The sequence below is a fragment of the Vicugna pacos genome, chromosome 4 (assembly GCF_048564905.1).
Source record: "Vicugna pacos chromosome 4, VicPac4, whole genome shotgun sequence".
Taxonomy (NCBI): Eukaryota; Metazoa; Chordata; class Mammalia; order Artiodactyla; family Camelidae; genus Vicugna; species Vicugna pacos.
The window spans coordinates 59,106,773-59,125,000 of NC_132990.1; the positions used below are offsets into that span (position 1 = coordinate 59,106,773).

At 45.1% G+C, this 18,228-nt stretch overlaps 1 protein-coding gene across 6 annotated transcripts in view; it reads left to right on the forward strand.

Annotated features, from left to right (window-relative positions):
• The window catches only part of PALM2AKAP2 (PALM2 and AKAP2 fusion), a 418,898-nt gene that overhangs the window by 309,029 nt on the left and 91,641 nt on the right, over positions 1–18,228 (forward strand). Inside the window, exon 1 of one of the 6 annotated variants that reach the window (XM_072959894.1) lies at positions 6,172–6,300. The exons of the other annotated variants lie outside the window; for them this stretch is intronic. The gene's annotated coding sequence lies outside the window, so the exon portion shown is untranslated. Of the gene's footprint in view, positions 1–6,171; positions 6,301–18,228 lie in introns of those variants that run through there. 6 annotated transcript variants of the gene reach the window in all.

Here is an 18,228-nt window from a genome sequence, read left to right on the forward strand (position 1 = left end):
CTTCAGTCCTTAAATGAGATAAAATTCGCAGCCGAGAAACAAAGAATGTGGCCCCCAGGCTTTGTTGTTAATTACCAAAGTAACAGCTGAGTAGTGCTTGCCATTAGCACTTAAGCTTTGAGGCCTCCGGAAGGGAATTGGGGATGTGGGACCCACAGTGGTCCCAAATAGCCATCCGTCTTCTCGTTTGTTTTTTTTTCTAAATTAAAGTCTAGTCAGTTTACAGTGTTGTGTCAATTTCTGGTGTACAGCATGATGTTTCAGTCATACATACACATATATATATTCCTTTTCATATTCTTTTTCATTATAGGTTACTGTAATATATTTCCCTGTGCTATACAGTAGAAGCTTGTTTGTCTATTTTATATAGTAGTTAGTATCTGCACATCTCGAACTCCCAACTTATCCCTTCCCACCCCCTAAATTGTGCCTTCCTGCTGCCCTCACAAGGGGACTCGTCTTCTATGCTCTCTCTCCCTGCCTTTCCCCTCCGCCAACAGCCTTTTCCAAAACCTCATCCTTTCCAACATGCACCTTCCATGTCTCTGCCTTTCACTGATGATTTTAGTTTGGAATACTGTATGACTTGTTCTTTATAATGATTCCCTTTAAACCTATATTACAAGGGGACAATCTAGAGGCACAATTTCACTTTGTCAATTGTAGAGAAGGCACGGTCCAGCTATCATGTGAGACAAAATGAAAGCAATTAGATGGGCAAAAATTGCTTGGGTTTTGGGATGTTTCTTTGGAGTGTTTTTACAGGTCTTGTGAAAAAAAGAATCTCAGGCATTGGGGTGAATGTCATGAGGTCACCATTTCCTTGTGTTAGAGGGTTTGGCGAAGGAAAGACCCAGTGTGAGGATGCAGGGAAAGGAGATAAATGTGGAACAGGCAGGAAAGAAATTTACTGGGGCACGGGAAGCGGGAGACCCTGGAGAGGAAATGAAGGAGAGGCAGGCAGCCTCGAACGCGGCCAAGAACGGGAGTAAACAAGGTCCAAAGAGCCAAGTGTTCTCGTATGACTTCCATTCCTGTCTTTGTGATCAATGCTCCCTCCTTCCCCTGCCAAGGGATAATTGTGTCCACCAGAAGTGGGTCCCAAACCAGGCTGTGTCATACAATCATGTGAGAAGCTTAAACAAACAGATTCCGGAGCCCCAGAGCTCCTAGGGAAATTAACCCAGGTTTTTGTTTGTTGCTTTTTTCAGTCTTCCAGCTACTCTCAGTGTGGGCTGGCTTGGGAAAACACCAATTTGCAAAGTCTTAAGAGCTGACCACCACTCAGCAACCAGGCCTGACCCTAGAGAAGAGATGGTGTTGAGAAGGGTGTTTTTATTTTGATAAAACACCTGTAAGTCAAAACAAACGGTTCATAGACTGACACATGTCAGTCTTATACACTGTGCATTCAGAAAGTTGACGGTTCAGATAGTCCCTGGATGGGGTCACCTCTTCTTTGAAAAAGCCAAGGATGTAAGGAAACTTGAGATGAGGTTTTGTGCTTTAATAAGAATCAGAGATCAGTGGAGAAATGTCTTTAAGTCGAAAATCCCTTAAACGTACAAAATGTCCAGATGAATAGGGTAAAACCACTATCTGAACTAGAAAAAAGCCAAAGATCTGTGTGAATCCTAGGGATCTGTTGGCTGGCTATCCCAAGCCCCACAGCCTGCAGGGGAAAATCATTCCTTTTATATTTAAATTAAAATTACTTGGCCCATTACCCACAAAGTGTTAGAAGTTGGCCAGTGCCCACCCACTATTTTTATGGATTTTTGACTCAAGTGGTTAACTCAAATGGGATGGAGTTAGGTCTCCTGGTTACTTCTTGTTCTGATTTCCTATTTTGTCTGAATTTTTAATCTCATATCCTTCTTGCTTGATGGTTAATCTGCACCAAGCCATATATAAGCCCCCTGCCTTTGGTTCTCCAAACAAATGCTGTTATCAAAGCTCTAGGGGTTACCAGAAATTCTTACATCAAAACATTACACAGCAAACAATTTTGAAGGTCTCTATTAAATAGTCTCTTTATTTTGGACCTCTCTGTAATCAGGAATTTCTCATTCACTGACCTCTCCTCCCCACTTCAGACTTCTTGTGACTCACAGATTTTATAAGCTTCTGAATTCCAAAAATGAATCACAGGTTCAAGTGTTTAACCTTTTTTTGTTTTTAAACTTCTAAGAGATATGACCAAATCGTCTAACAAATTTACCAGTTTATTAACATCAGTTTATATTCCCTTCAACAGTGTACAAAACTTAATTTTCATCATTCTCTCACCAATCATAGATAACATTTGTATTTTATGTATTTACCAATATCAGAGACAAAATATATTATCCCAGTATTTTCACTTGCTTTTTTTTTTTTTTTTAGATTTTGAAGACTTTGGGCATCTTTTCCTAAGTTCAATAGCCGGTTGTGCTTATTGATCTATAAGTGACTTGTTTGTTTTTTCAATTAGATAGTAATTTTCATCAGTGTTCATGTTGATTTGCAAAAACTCTTTACGTATTAGAGATAGTAACCCACTGTTATAAATGTTGTAAATATTTCCCCCTGTTTGTTTCTTCTCTTATATTTGCAGTGATGCATCTGGTCCCATGGGGATTCCTTTGGGATTGAGATTGTTCCTAACTTTCCAGTGACCTTCTCTGGTGCTTGGTGGGAAAACCTCACAGATCTAGGGCTGTTGGTTTGATGTGGGCCAGCCTCTTTGGTGGTGTTGGTTTTGTTTGCTTTTCCATCTTTATTCTTATTCTTTTATTCTAGCAAACCTTTATTTTCTGGGGGACCCATTTAGCACTGGAGGATGATACCCAGCTGATGCTTGTTGGTCTTCCTCCTTGCTTGAAGGAGGAAATGGCAGATCTGTTCTGATGATGGACGGGTCATGGCCGCTTCTTTGGGTTTTCAGGTCAGCTCTCTGAGTCACTCATCAGTCTTTTTTTCAGCTTCTGTTCTTCTCTAAGCTTGGGGAGAAAGAAGCAGCTCTATCAGTCTGTGTCTAGGCAGACTCCTTTCCCAAAAACCCAACCTTTACTTTCAGTGTTTCTCTAGTAAGTGTTCCCTATTTCTTGGGTCCCCTGGAGGCTACTCGTGCTCAGGGGCAGCGTTTAAAGTGGGCAGGCAGCATGGCAGAGGCAACATGAGCAAAAATGTACACTCAGGCCATAGTGAATGAAATCCTGATCTCCTCTCCTACCAAGCAACATTTCCATAGATGGTCTTCTGTCCTAAATGGCATAGGGCCTTTGGGAGTGGTTAACATTTTCACATCCTAGCCATTTTTAGTTTTTTTTCACAGAATTAGTAGCTTTTTATTTGCTTCATACGTGCTTCTTACATGCATCAAGAAGCCTGTTTATTTTATAAATTTTCTCAGCCCTAGTAACTGTTATCAACTTAAGACACATACGATGTGATGAACCCTTGAGCAGGCACTAGGTCACAAAGCCAGCCTTTCCCATCTTCGGTGTTTCTCACACTTTCATGTTCTTAAGAATCACCTAGAAGCTGTTAAAAAAGCAGTTTCCCTGGTCCTGCCCTCAGAGAATCTGACTTAGTAGGTAAAAGTCAATTTGCATTTGTAATAAACACATATGTGGTTCTGATAGCTGTGGCCCTTAGTCCTGGCTTTGAGTCCAGGGTGAGATAGCTTGACCTCAGAACTCTTGGCTTTGGGGATGAAATAATCCTTTGTTATTGGGGACGTACTGTTCATTTCAGGACATTTAGCAACATCCCTGGCCTCTATCCATTAGATGCCAGTAGCACCTCTACCCTGATTCTCACAATCAAAAATGTCTCCAGACATTGCCACACTGTCCCCTGTGGGATTAAATCACCCTTGATTGAGAACCGCCGATTTAGGGGAAAATAAATGAGAAAGTGTTCATTTAAAACAGTTTTTACTTTCACATGGAGATGTTCATACCTTTGCATTGATTTCATTGAACAAATTAAGCAAATATTTTTTAGTACCTGGCATGTACTAAGCCTTTTATATTAAAAAAAAAAGTGTAATTTAATCATGGCTACTTCTTTAATATTGTATAAGATGAAAGAAAAGGAAATGTTCTTGTAAGTTAATAGCTATTAAACATGTATTTTTCCTAAATTAATTAATATTCTCAATAGTTTTCTGCAGGCTATGCCAGAACATTAAAATTAATATTCACAGAAAATTAACATTAATTAGTATTTTAAAATAACATTAAATTAATATTAACATTAACATTGCTATAGGAAAGAATTGAGAGTAAAGCCGTGTGAACTGCTAAACCACTCCACTCTTACTAGTAATGAAACAAATTTGATTCGGAAACAATACATTCTAATTTAGGAACCTAAGAAGAGTGATGAAGCACTTGCCCTAATACTGTTTATAGAAATCTCACCTCTGTTGTAATTTTAGAATCTTTCCTTGAAAAGTCTATGGTCCATATAAATAAATGTCACCAAACATGCTCGTTTCCATGTGAGTTTTCACATGCTATTAAAAAGTTAAAAATAGATCACAATGTAGGGCAGCCAAATATTTAACTCCTTAAGTCAGTGGCGTGAGGAGGCGAAAGAAAGAAGGAAAGAAAGGAAGGAGGGAAGGAAGGAAGGAAAGAAGGAGAGAAGGAAGGAAGGAATTGATTGAAGCTGAAGCTCTGTAATCTCTGGCCACTGGTCAGTAAATTCTATAGCAATTCAATAGTGTAAGAGACAAACATTCAAAAAGCCTGGTGAAACAATCCCTAAATGCCAAGGATAAGAAGCCTATTGACTTTCAGGAACCCTGAGGAGAACCGCTGACATCTCCATTGTAGCCTTTAACCCCACCCCACCCCCCACTCCACCCCCAAACCCCCTTGAGGAAAGGTGAGACTAAACCTCCAGACAGGGAAGAAGCCTTTTCCGGAAAGGGCGCTATTTTTCATGGGCCATGAGCGCGGACAGGCTTTCTGGGCAGTTCCCCATGGTATCAGTTTTTCTATGGCAAATCAAGAAGCTTTGTGGACTTGGAAAGAAGAACCAGACACCGGCAGTCGTCTTCACCTGCTGTGCACCCCATGCAGCATCAACTCAGGATTTTGGCCAGCGGTTCACCAAAAAGCAGGCCAACAGAGATGGAAGCTGGAAGGGAGAGTAAGGGGCTCTGACTTGCAGAGTTGGAGAGAGAGAATCACTGGGAAAATGAAAAACCTTGGTCACGCCTCGTGGAAAGTTGAATTCAAGAAATCAGACTTCATATTATATGTCCTCCGCACAGAACGCCTTGCCTTTTGAAATACTGTTTTCTGTGTGGGGTGTTTTTGTGTGTCCTCTCAGGATTTCCACACAGTCCGTTTTCAAAGGGTCATTAACATTATTTAAATATTCATGGTGGGGGAGGGGATCACATGCTGAAATTTCAGACAGCTCGGGAGTGAGGGATCGCTGGCCACCAGCCCGATCGAGCCCCACGCGGTGTATCAGCTGCCTCCTTCCCCACCGCTGGCTTTGTTAACACACGCGCTCTGACACCAGGCCCCGGGCAGCCACAACAGGGAGGGCGGCATGAAGGCTCCGGCGAGCCAGAAGCCTCCCAGTCCCGCAGCCTCTGGACCACAGCAAGGGAGAGGCCCCAAACGCACGGAGCCTCCATCCACGTCACAAAGACGCACCTCCCAACCGCTCGCAGAGGTCTTGCTTACCCAGACAGGGTCGTGGCGCTGGGTCAAAGATGAGGAACTCGATCCTTCGGACAGAAGCTCAGCAGCGCCTGGCATTGTGAGGGAGCACACGCACCCGCACACTTCCATATACACTCATATGCATGGATGTATACACCAACACAGAAGTCCACATGCACACACGCCGACACGCCCACACGTGCGCTAACACAGGTCTACATGCCCAGATACAGAGCCCTCTCCCCGGTTAGGAAATACTCAGCTTCACTTGCCCCATCCCTCCATCCCTCTAATTTATCCATCCACTCATTTCATAGTTCCTTGGTTTGTGCATGAATTCCGCCAAAGCCACAGACAGAAGGTGTGGGTGGTAGGGGAGGGGATGTGGAAGCCGAGGGGCGGACCGTGGCCCCAGGCGCCGGGAAGGGGGCGGGGAAGGGGCGGTGCTCCCAGCCCTCGAGCGCGCCCGGCGGCCGCGGCTCTCGGCAGATGCGCTAGCCCCTGCCGGGGGCTGCCGAAAGCCTTTCCGCGGAGTCTCCCGGACGCCCCGAGGAGGAGGCTGTGGCCGCGCTGTGCTGGAGCGGAGCCAGAGGCCGCGCCCCCGGGATCCATCACCCAGACAGAGGTGGGTGTCCAAGCTGGGGTGCGGCGGCCCCCGACACCAAGTCCCCGGGGCACCCTCCTGGGGTTGGGGCCTCGGGCGCGGGGAAGGGGTGGCCTGGGATGAATTGGTGATCTGGGGAGCCCTCAGATGCACCGCGAACTTTAAAGGGCTTTTTATGGCTAGTGGAGCATGTGCGGGGAGGGGGCCTGGCTGGAAAGGGCTGTGACCATGTGGCTTTGAATTCCTAGGTTTGGGGGAGGGCCAGCCTTTGGCTGCTTTATACAATACTTGTTCACTTGTATATGCTTAAAAAAATAAACTTATGCATACCCCTCTCCTCCGCCAACACACACTCACTGAGCGGGGCTGGACAGAAAAAAGCAGAGAAAAATCAAAGGTCTGTAGCCGCCTCTCCAGACCCTGGAGCAGCGGTGGATGGAGCCGCGGGTTCCAGCTCGAGAGGAAGGCGCGGGTCCTGACTCTTCAGATGGCAGCGCTGGGCGCGTTTTCGGAAGTTAGCTCTGCAGGGAGGCTGAGGCGGAGAAAGGCAGGGTCCCCGACCAGCCGGAGCCTTTTCGGAATGGGGTCCCGGGAGCTGAACTCGGGTGATGCTACCGGAGGACTGAACAGCCTTTCTGCGCGGAGGGCGGGGAGTCCGGGTCGGAGCTGAGCCTGGAAGTTTGGCCTGAGGCTGGGACCAGCTATTAGGATCTGGTGTTTTATCCTGAATAAAGCCGAAGGTCATGTCCCTTTGGCTCCTTTGCGGGGACACTTTGGGGGGTCGAAGAGGCGGATCGTGGTGGTGAGCGCTGGGCAAACCGCGGAGGAGGTGGTGCGCCTCCCGGGATAGGAGCTAGGAGATCCTAGCGGCCCTGAGAAATTCTAGAGAAACACAGTGGAGGGCAGGGGACTGAATCGAGGTCCGGGAGAGCAGGCAGCCTGGGAGCCCTCGGAGGGAGGCGGGGCGGGCCGGGGAGCGGTGGCGCTGGTGGCGGTTGAGGGCGGGGGGCGTAGCGGCAGCTGCGGGCGGTGGCGAGCGAGGCGGCAAGCGGGACCCGCCAGCGGGTGTCTGAGCTTCGCTGCTCGGATGCGAGACGGCCAGTCCTGGGGATCTCTCCCCAGTCCGCAAACAGGGGGCGTCTGGGAGGGAGGTGACTTGTTGCGAGAAACGGTGGATTATTTCTCCAGACCCCGTAAAGCCAGCTTCCTGCGGAGGGTAGAAGTGGTTTGGCTCTGATAGGCTGTGTGATCAAGACTTTGGCAAATCCGTACCCTTCCCTGTAGCAGTTTTGAGTGGGCACATTAATTTGGACAAACTTCCAACACTCCCCCCACCAATGTACTTTCTTTAGAAAGGACTATACATACGCACACTCACTCCTGTACGTCCATGTGCATCTCTCTGTACAGTACATCTCTTGAGTCTGCGACAACTTCTCAGAGGAAGCGCCCTTCTGTCTTATCACGGTGTCACAGGCACCTGGAGGCTGAATTAGTATAAACCCACCACTCACCGCCTAATCCCAGGATATTTGTTTCCTTGGCTTTGTTCTAATTAAAGAGAGTTCATTTAAGCCTCACACTTTTCTTCCTGGAAATGTTCCCAATTTAATTAAAACACTCTCCTCCTTTTGGCAGCCTCCCCAACTTTGATCAATAAAATTTCAGAGTAACATGTTTAGAAATGAGGTATATTTAGTAAGGAGTTTACTGTTTCTTTAAACATAAAGCCTTTTAAGAATTAAAAGTCGCCCGAAAACACCTTCTAAATGGCTGTCTGCTGCCAGCTCTCTTCTCCCCAGTTTTGACAAAGGCTCTTTGCTTCAAGGGCATCTTCTCCTTTGAGTGGGCACACCATGGTCTTGTGGGTCCTGTAGTTATTTTGAACTGCATCAATAAAAATTAGTTAGGAGCCAGGAGAAACGAAAGTAATACGACGTGGGTCTCCAGATTCCTTACCTAACAGACTGTGCAGTTAAGTGCTGAGATGTTTCTCTGGCAGTGGAGTTCGTTAATTCGTTTTGGCTTCATTCTGGGATGCCGGGATGCTAGTGTGAGACGGATGGCTGGGCTTTGAGATGGGACGAACATTTTGAAATACCCATTATCTCATAGTTCTGGCATGGCAGTTGGCACAGCTTCCTGCCTGCAGAGTTCAGGGTAGTGCTGTCAGAATTTATTTCACTTTCAGAAGTGGCTCATTCTGACTCACTTGCCTCAGGATCTCTGGCTAATAAACTGAAACAGGTTGTTTTAAATTTATTTTCGAGTGAGGGGGAAAATGACCTACTGGTTGTTTTATTTCTAAACCTTTCCGTATTTTACTATAGAAATTACGTATTAAATGTTACTTCCCAAAATGCTAACACTGCGGGCTTTCTAGTTTATTATTATAATTAGTGTCTAAGATCCCATCTTCCTAGATTTGGTGGACTCTTAAAGCACTCATGTCCCAGATTTCTATCAAGGTTGTCATCTCAAGTCTCTGCTTTTTAGGGTAATGAGAAATGTTTCAAACAAAGATGAAATTGAATTTGGATGGAGGTTGTGTTGAGGGATTTTAATGAAAAACAGGAGCATGTTGAAAATGGACTTCTGAAAACCAGGGGGATGGCACCAGTTCCGTTTTTTTATTTTATACGTTTCTTTACACTGGTCTGATCTCTCCTGAATTAGCCTCTGGAACGCTAGTCCTTTGATCTTGAAACACATGGGTGTCATCATTTGCTTAGGTTATTGGTCAGGGATCCCGTGGGAGCTATTGGAAACTAAGTAATTGATTCATACACTAATCAGGGTCAACAAATTTAGTAAGTTTTACTGGAAAATTGCATCATTTTCTTTTTACTGACACCCAGAGGCAGATTTTCTGTGATGCTAAAAGAAAAAAAAAACCTTAACCTTCAGGAACTTGCACGGGCACCAGCCTCGGCTAGGAGCCCTGTGGGTGGCTCGGGCCTGAGGGAGACAGACAGTGCCTCCGTGAACCATCATGGGAGATAGTTGGAGAGAGAGAGAAATATCTTTGTTAGATAATCACCTTCTAAGAATTCATGAGACTACTGTTATGTTTTGGACATACGCCCTTCAAACACTTTTTCCAGGCATGTGTTATAGAAAAGTTGAAATCATCTCTATTCGAACTGGAAAATCCACTTACAGATATCCCCTGCTTTCTGAAAGTTCACATTACTGCCGCTTGGCTTTTACAAAAGACCTATATTTTTTGCTAACCAAAAGAAATCCGAAGAAGATTTTCATCTTTATGAAAAAGTAATTACCGTACTATTGTAGGTGTTTTGTAAAAGTAAAGTGCCTGCTGTAACATGAAGTGGGGAAACTCTTTGCTGTTTACCAAAAGTTTCATAGGAGTGGCCTGCTTTTGGATAGTGGGGGACTCCTGTATTTTGCTCAAAAAGAAAGTTGTAGAGTTTGTGTGTTAAGTAGTACTTGACTGATTAGAATGCTTAAAAATGGAGTGCTCCAATCCGGGAAATGAAGTTTATTTAATCCTAAATCTTAAAAAAAAATTTGTTTCACCTGTTGTTGATGAAAGTGTTTCTAAGATGTAATAAATGACGACCCTGCTTTGACTGCATCTTGCTTTAGTGAGTTTATCCAGGTGCATATGCTGTTGTCTTTCTATTGACCATTCAGGACTTTGTAGCGTCAGCGTGGTGTTAGCAGAGAGAGGAATTATGATCTATAGGCGCGTAGAAGTGTGATCGCAGAGCCTAGTCCAGGACAGACTCTGGAGGCTGGCTCCTAAGAAACAAAAATCCTGATACAAATGTAGTTTCTGTTCTTTGCCTCAGTCTCTGAACACGGAGTGCCAGGAAAATGAGTTACTCAAGGCCTTTCCTTCTTCCTACAATAAAACAGGATGCGCTTTCTTTGCAGTTCAGCGAGAGGTTCTTTTTTCCTTTTGAAGTGAATTCTGAGACTGTGAAGGTGCAGAAGAGACCGACCGTGTGTGTGGAGGGAGGGACTGAGAGCATCCTCTTCACCTTTGGTACTTCTCTCTCAAATCTAGAAGCACTGGTGCTATCAAGCCTTGGTGGGACACGTTTGATAGGATTAAGGGACATGTAGCTGGCATTTGTTCCCTTGGTGGGAGTCTCAGAATGACCACATGGGCCGTTTGACTGGAGAAGATGCCCTTTGAGGTAGAATGATGTGGGCTTCTGTGTTCAGGCAGAGGATGGGGACGGGGATAAGGTAATGCAACTTCCCTCAGGTGGGAGCGGTTGGGTTTGTTGGTTGGTGGGTTTGTCTTGGAGGATACACGTCCGAGTTAAGGGAGTTGTGGTGTGAGTGCCAGGCAAGGGGGGAGAGCTGTAGAACTTGGTGGGGTGTCACTGTCCTTTGAGTCCCCCTTTTCTGAGGTCTGGGCAGAGGCTTTGTGGTTGGTTTGATACTTGGTTGGACCAGATGGGGTGAGCAGAGTCAAAGCTACAGATGCTATAACTAACGCCCGAGCTGTCCAGAGCCATGGCAGGGCCCGAACTCATTAGTGCCTTGGCTAGAAGATGTGGAACATGTCATCCACTCTGACTGATGGTGTACAGCCCCGACCTGCGCCCTGTCCAGTCCAAAGAATCCTCTTAGTTACGGCACAGAAACATGATTGTCGGGCCAATGCGGCCACGTGGAACCTGGAAGACCCATGTTTCCTGGACTGAAAATCAGTGTGTTGGGCATCAGTGTTTTCTGCAAGGCTTGTGACCTGAAACTTTCTAAAGAACCATCCACCTTTTGGGGAAGCACTTCTGAATTGTCCATCACCAACCCTTTCTTTTTGGATGCTATCATGAAATACCTGTTTGCTGATTAGAGCTGTTCTTTAATTTTCTGTACCGCTGATCTGGGTGAAACATTGAATTATCTTCCTTCTCCAAAAAAGAAAAAAACAAGACAAACAAGAAAACCAAAAAAAAAAAAAAAAAAAACACCAAGCAAACAAAAAAAACCCCTGAATCTTAGTTCCCTCATTTATAAAAATGGGCATACCAAAGCCTCCTAACTTCAAAACTTGGATTAAATGAGATGTATATGAAGCACTTTGCATATGTATTCCTCCCCAAATAGGTTGTTTTCTTTTTTTTTTAATTTATTGAGTTATAGTCAGTTTGCAACGTCGTGTCAATTTCCAGTGTAGAGCACAATTTTCAGTTATACTTGAACACACATATATTCATCGTCGCATTCTTTTTCACTGTGAGCTACCACAAGATCTTGTATATATTTCCCTGTGCTATACAGTATAATCTTGTTTATCTATTCTACATATGCCTGTCAGTACCTACAAATTTTGAACTCCCAGTCTGTCCCTTCCCATGCCACTCCCCCCTGGCAACCACAAGTTTGTATTCTATGTCTATGAGTCTGTTTCTGTTTTGTATTTATGTTCATTTGTCGGGTTGTTTTCTTAAATGAACCAAAGTCTTTTTTCATCTTTATGGCAGATGCAAGAAAGTACACAATTCTTAACGTTAGTTTTGAAAATTCCAGCAGTTGTGTGGCAGATCGGTTGTTCATCGTTTACACTGATCAGATCGAGGGGCTTTGGGCATGGAGGTTCTCAAGCCTGACCTCCATGCCCACCCCACAGCCTCCTCCTTTTGACGTGGGCAGTCTGGCATCCTTCTCCCCCCACCACCCCAAGCACTGGCACTATTGTGTTAAGGCTTCCAGCCTTCTTGACTAGCTCCCTCGTGATGCTTCAAGTAGGTCAGAAATTGCTTCTCAATAGGAGAATGGACCCAAACTTTCAGGACCCTAATCCTGGTGCCCGGCAGTGGGGTAGCTGTCGGTGTGACTCTTCTTCAGAAACTACTACAAGATTCTTTGTCAACTCTAACGAGGTTACTCTGTCATAAGACAGGAACGTGGATTAAGATAGTAAGTCAGGATTTGCAATGACGGTGGAAATAAGAAAGGTTTTCAGAAGAGCCTAAGAAGCCTAGAGAATCCTGTCCTTTTTGTCTTTATCATTTGTCTTTTTTTGGATCTGCAGCAGAGTTGGCCGGTTGGATGGATGATTACATAACACCAGGGGGAGGTGGACACACCAGAAACATTATTTTGAGTTAATTCTTTTTCTTTTTTTGGGGGGGGTTAATTCTTAAGCATAAATCATTCTTTTCACCAAACACATATAAAAGGTAACCTCCGCCCTTGGTCCAAACCTCTCTACCAAATTCGTGGTGCCAGCCAGCGCCCAGGGCCTGGACCCGGATGAGCCTGTACATTTAAGGAAGTGAGTCAGTTAGAAAAAAGCAGTTGGGGATTCACAACAACATGGTTTAAAAAGCAGAACATTGCAACACCTAATCGAGTCTGCGATACCCCTGTGAAGTTTTCTTTTTAGTCACTGTCTGCTGGAGGGAAGTTCCCCTCAAAACGTCTCCGGAGTGGGGACTGTCCAGCTCTGGGCCAGTGACTCTCCAGTGCATAGACTCTAAGAGCCTCAGCCCCACAGGAGACCAGCTTCCTAGGAGTTTGCCTGTTGACTTGGGCAGCGTATCTGGACATGTGAGCCATCACCCCGATGTCCATAGGGTCCATAGAGGGACAGAGAGTGTCCATATGGTACAGACTGTCAGCATCACCCCTGTGGGAGGAGCCTGGATACTGCCTTCTAAACCCTTTCTGCTGGTGATGCCAGAACCGGGTGATGATGGCCTTCCTGGAGTTCCATCAGCAAGTCTTTGGATTCTACTTGAGTTTGCAGCCCTGTGGAGCGCCTCAACTCCTTACCTGCTGTCCAGGGAGCAACCCAGTCAATGTGTCATTGTTGGTCCAGTACTATTAACCGCTCTTTGAACTACGTAAGGATGGATTTTATTGCTTTGCACGTGCTCTAGCGAGGGAGCCTTGCAAAGGATTATTACTGTGCAGAGTAAGGGTGGAGAGTGATGCTAGAGCAGTTTTTCCTGGGTTTTCAAAGAGGGCTGGACTGGAAGTTACCCCCCAGGCCATAGAGTTCCCCGGGTGGTGGTGAGCGCAGAACTTTGCCAGGACTTCCAGGATTTTTCTCTTTTGTTGGTTTAGAAGGAGCGTGTGTGCGTGGAACTGGCCCCCACACCACGCCAAATCCTGCGAAGAGAGCGGGGTTCCTTAGGTGGCCGTCTTGTCCATCCCCGTGACTTTTCCCAGGATGTTAGTGATGATCGTGTAGGGCTAGGACTGAGCTGGTGCTTCCTCAACTAGAGACCAGCCCTGCAGACCCCAGAAGGGGGTGAGGGAGGGACGCCTACCCACTTTCCTACTCACCCAGGCCGACCAGCCTCAAATGCAGATGCCTGGGCCACCGAGCCCCGCACCTGGGTGACGCGTGTGTTGTAGGTGTGAGGAAGCAAACCACACCGTCCGTTAACTGATGGCTTTCAGCCCCTCTCCCCGTGCCCCTCCCTGCCTGTCTTGGCTTCTAGTCTCATGATGTCATTCGCACAGTGGAACAATGCAGAAACTTACCTTGTTTGGAGCGGTGCCTCACGGAATTTTTTTTGATACAGCCTGCAAATGGAGAAAGACATCACTGTTGAGCCCATTTCACGTGGCGGGGGGTGGGAGGGAGTTGAGGGGGTGACTTTTTCCCAAAGCAGTAAATCTTAGTTAATATTCTAGAAAAATCAAGTACTTCACAACCCTGAATTCACAAGCTCTCTTTGTGTGTGTGTTAAAGTCAAGGTCCATGGGCCAGGTGCTGTGTGACCCTAAGGCTATATTTAGCCTGGCAAATTAGTATTTCGCATTAGGACATTTTATCCTTGCAAAGGATCAGAAGGATTCTCCCCTGACACGATTTCAGACGAGTAGGATTCATTCCTTTGGGGAGGAATGTGAACCAACAATATTGGAAATTGAGATCCCATCCAAAGCGTTTGCGATGATTCCCGTTTGAGATCATTTTTCCTTTCGAGAAAAGTTTAAATAGGTGTTCAGTGCAGCACAGAGATGGGCCTGGAGAGTGGGAGGCATTGCTTTTGCATGAAATCACAATGTGTACATTGTTTTAAAATACCCTTTGCATCGTATGCCTCATTACCAGAACAATTTACAACTTCCAAAGGATGACAGATGTTCGGTGTAACCAGCAGAGAGGAGAAGACAGAGGAAAGGAAAGGGAAGAAATTCCTCCCTTTTCAACCGCCACTCAGAATGGAGTCGAGTTTTTTTCTTCTAGGGAATTCCCTGTAATCCCCAGGGACAAGCCTTGACCTTGAGGTTTCTAGGCATGGTGCTGGGAGGAGCAAAGAGGAACGAGTGGGAGGGAATTAACATTTTCTGAGTGCCAGATGCCACACGGGTTGCTTTATCTCCACTGTCTTACTTAAATTAACCCTTGCAATCATCATCATGTGTCAACTGAAGATGCACTGGGAGGTCATATGACCAGCCAAGGATTCCCCCAGCTACTCAATGTCAGTCACTTTTGCTACACAGCTCTCTGTTGTTCCTAATGCAGGGCTCGGGGCCTCGGTGCTCAGTGTGGTCTGGGCACCTGTAGCGTTAGCATCACCCAGGAGCTGGCTGTAACTAGAGAATCCTAAACCCCATCCCAGATCTGCTGAATAGGAATCTGCATTTTTAACAACCCCCCAGGGATTTGTATGCACATTGCAGGGTGAGAAGCTCTGCTACCCCGGACTTGGAGGAGGAAGGTCTGGCTGAGAACACTAGCCAAGCCTCAGGACTGTGCTCAGCAGACTGAGGTGAGGGATTGGTCTATTGGGGTGGGGGTGGGGGGTATAGCTAGAATCTAGTGGGTGCAGCTAAACTTCTTACAGTGCTCTGGACAGCCCTCCTCCCGCGGCAACAAAGAATGATCCTGCCCAAAATGTCCACAGTGCTGATGCTAAGAAACCTCCATCTAGTTGTCTATATCCAGAATTCACTTCCTGCGGATGTGTTTCCATAGCTTCAGATGCATGCAACTCTCTAGCAAGCACAGCTTAAATGAGATAACACAGATTGCATTTTGCTATGCAAATATGATTCCCGTTACTGGGACTTAAAGAGAGTAAAAGAGCTTAAATTGCAGCGTGATAGATTTCCGTTAGAATTTTGAGTGTCTCACTCTAGTACCCAAGACGCAGTGGAAATGTTTCTGAGCACGTGCTCCGCCCCCCTCCCCGGGGGTCACTTCCCCTCCCTCCCTGTCCTGCCTGGCGACATTGCCTTTTGTTTCTATGTTTTACTGCCCAGACTTGTCCAGGCCTCTAGTCCTCTCCCTCAGCCGCTAAGCAAGCTGCATTCGGTCAGCTGTGCCACCTGGAGGCTGGGGGAGGAAAGGGAATGCATAGAAGACGGGTGAAGGGAGGCAAAGCCTCGTCCCCACCCACCACCTTTCCTATCCTCTCGCCCTTCGCCTTCCCTCCGTCTCTAGATTCTGGCCCAGAACGTCTAGAACTCTCTCACCTTCCCCTCTCTGCCTCCCGCCCTCCTTTTCTTCCTGTCTTCCATTCGTGAGCTGAAAATCAACCTGAATCATGACTGGGAAGTGAAACCAGCGTGTCCAATGTATATGAAAGGGGAAAAAAGTTTCGAATGGAAATTGTATCCAGAATTAGCAGATACAAACTACTACATACAAAATAGATAAACAAGGTCCTACTGTGTAGCACAGGGAACTATATTCAATATCTCATTTAACCTATAATGGAGAAGTATATGAAAAGGAATATATATATATATAAATACTGCATCACTATGCTGTACACCAGAAACTAACACAACATTGTAAATCAACTATACTTCAACTTAAAAAAAAATTCTATCCAATAAGGAACACCCATCATTCATCTTCTTCAGAATGGCTGCACACATCTCTACCTACTTTCTTGTTTTCCTCTGATTAAGCTTGCTTTTCATTGAGTCCTCTTTCTTGGTTCCAGTGTGTTTTCCAGCTTTCTTTCATTGCAGTCATGTTCGTGTGCTTTTTAATGAACATTATTAGTGAAGTAGATTGTTCTCAACAAGTTTTGGACCCAAACTAGATTTATAACCGAGGCATTCCACGGAGGAAGAAAACCTCTTTGCAACTTCTGTGTACCTTCTTTTCATAACTTTCATGATCCCTTGCAGATGAAAGGTGGGGCTGTGGGGAGTGACTGGCGGGCCCTGAAGAGCATCCAGCGCCAGCATTTGGACCCAGAGGCCAGGGCAGACGAAGCCGGAGTGCTGGGCTTCTGGCCAGAGAGGAATGAATCTTCCCGGGGCTGGGAAGCCTGTGTTTTTCCAGCATATCAGCTGATCTGCTCCGGAGGGCTTTAAATTGGAAATGGGGAGTTCTGGGGAATAGTGGAAGTCACAGAACAAAAGATCAGATACGGTGGAGGATTATCAGTTATGTCGCAGAAAGGGGAGATTTGACACTTCGAAGTCGATTCCTAGTCATTGTTTTGAGAAAATAATTTGGGAAATCAGTATTAGAAACAGTTTTGCCTTAAAATTTTTTTTTTTTTTTTGCTTTTGTTTGTTTTGGGGGATAGGTAGTTAGGTTTATTTAATTTTAATGGATGTTCTGGGGATTGAACCCAGGACCTCATGGATGCTAGGCATGTGCTCAGCCACCGAGCTATGCCCTCACCCACTATATAATCAGTCTTAAAAGTATATAAATGACAGGAAGGAAATCTTAGAGGCCGTTGTCCCCAGAGACACCACTCCTGTCTGCAGCCCACACCCCATAAGTGCATGCTCACATCTTATGAACTCCGCAAGGGTCTTCTTGGATTTGTTAACAGTTTGCCATCTTTTGCAAGATCCACTAAACTCTTTTTTGCCACAAATTGTGCCTTTCAAAATTGGCCTGGAAAAATGCTGGTAAGAATCCTGACACAATTGACTACTGCAAATACTTGGACAAATACACAGTAACAATGATTGGAGCTTTGTGAAGAATGGATCCAAACCAAGGGCAGAGTTTGCATGCCTAGAGGAAGAAATAAGACAATATGTGTACAATGGACTACAACCTTGAACCTTTAACCTGGGCACATTTTCATCCACACATTGTGATGCAGCTTCTTTCAAAAGAGCATGGCTTTGAAAAAACTTAAATGTTCGTATTTCTTCAGTGAGTTTAATCTTCCATAAGAACAGATACTCTGAGATTAAAGTGGATTTTAGCTGTTTCTGATAATGAATATTTATTGAAAGTGAGGCCCTCTTTCACGTGCCATAAATGTACTGCCATCTTTGACCCTTCATAACATCTTGTTGGGAAGATACCATTATTATCAATTTTTGTTACAGATGAAGAAACTGAGGCACAGTGTTTTTAGGACAAGGGTACATATCTAGTGGTGTGGCCAGGATTTGAATCCTGGTAGTCTGGTTTTTACAGACAATCCCTTCTTGCTCACCATCCTTCTGCCTTCTTAGTGCTTAAGACAGACTAAGACTACCATCTCCTGCTGCAGCTGAGTCTCAGTCCATGAGCAAAGGCTTGCAGAAAACATAGCATCTTACAACTTACGTAAATTAATTTTCTCTCCAAGCCTTCATTTAGCCTGTCCAGCTCACAAAAAATTTAACCTCAGATATTTTTGGAAAACACCCACCTTGTGATGCATCCAAAGTCTAAGGTTTTAGATGGTGCTAGATTGTGGAAAAGGGGCCATCCAGACACCTGTCTACACTGGTTTTAGCTGTGGTTTCTAGTCACAAGTCTACATTGCTTTTTTTTTTAATTAAAAAAAATTTTAATAACTATTGTATATTTATTTTATAAAATGTATTTTTGTCTTCATTTTGGCAAAATCACCAATTATGTTATTATAATCTAGATTTTTTTTGATTTTTAAATTTTGATTGAAGTATAGTCAGTTTATAATGTTGTGTCAATGTCTGGTGTACAGCACAATGCTTCAGTCATACATGAAAATACATATATTTGTTTTCATATTCCTTTTCACCATAAGTTACTATGAGATATTGAAT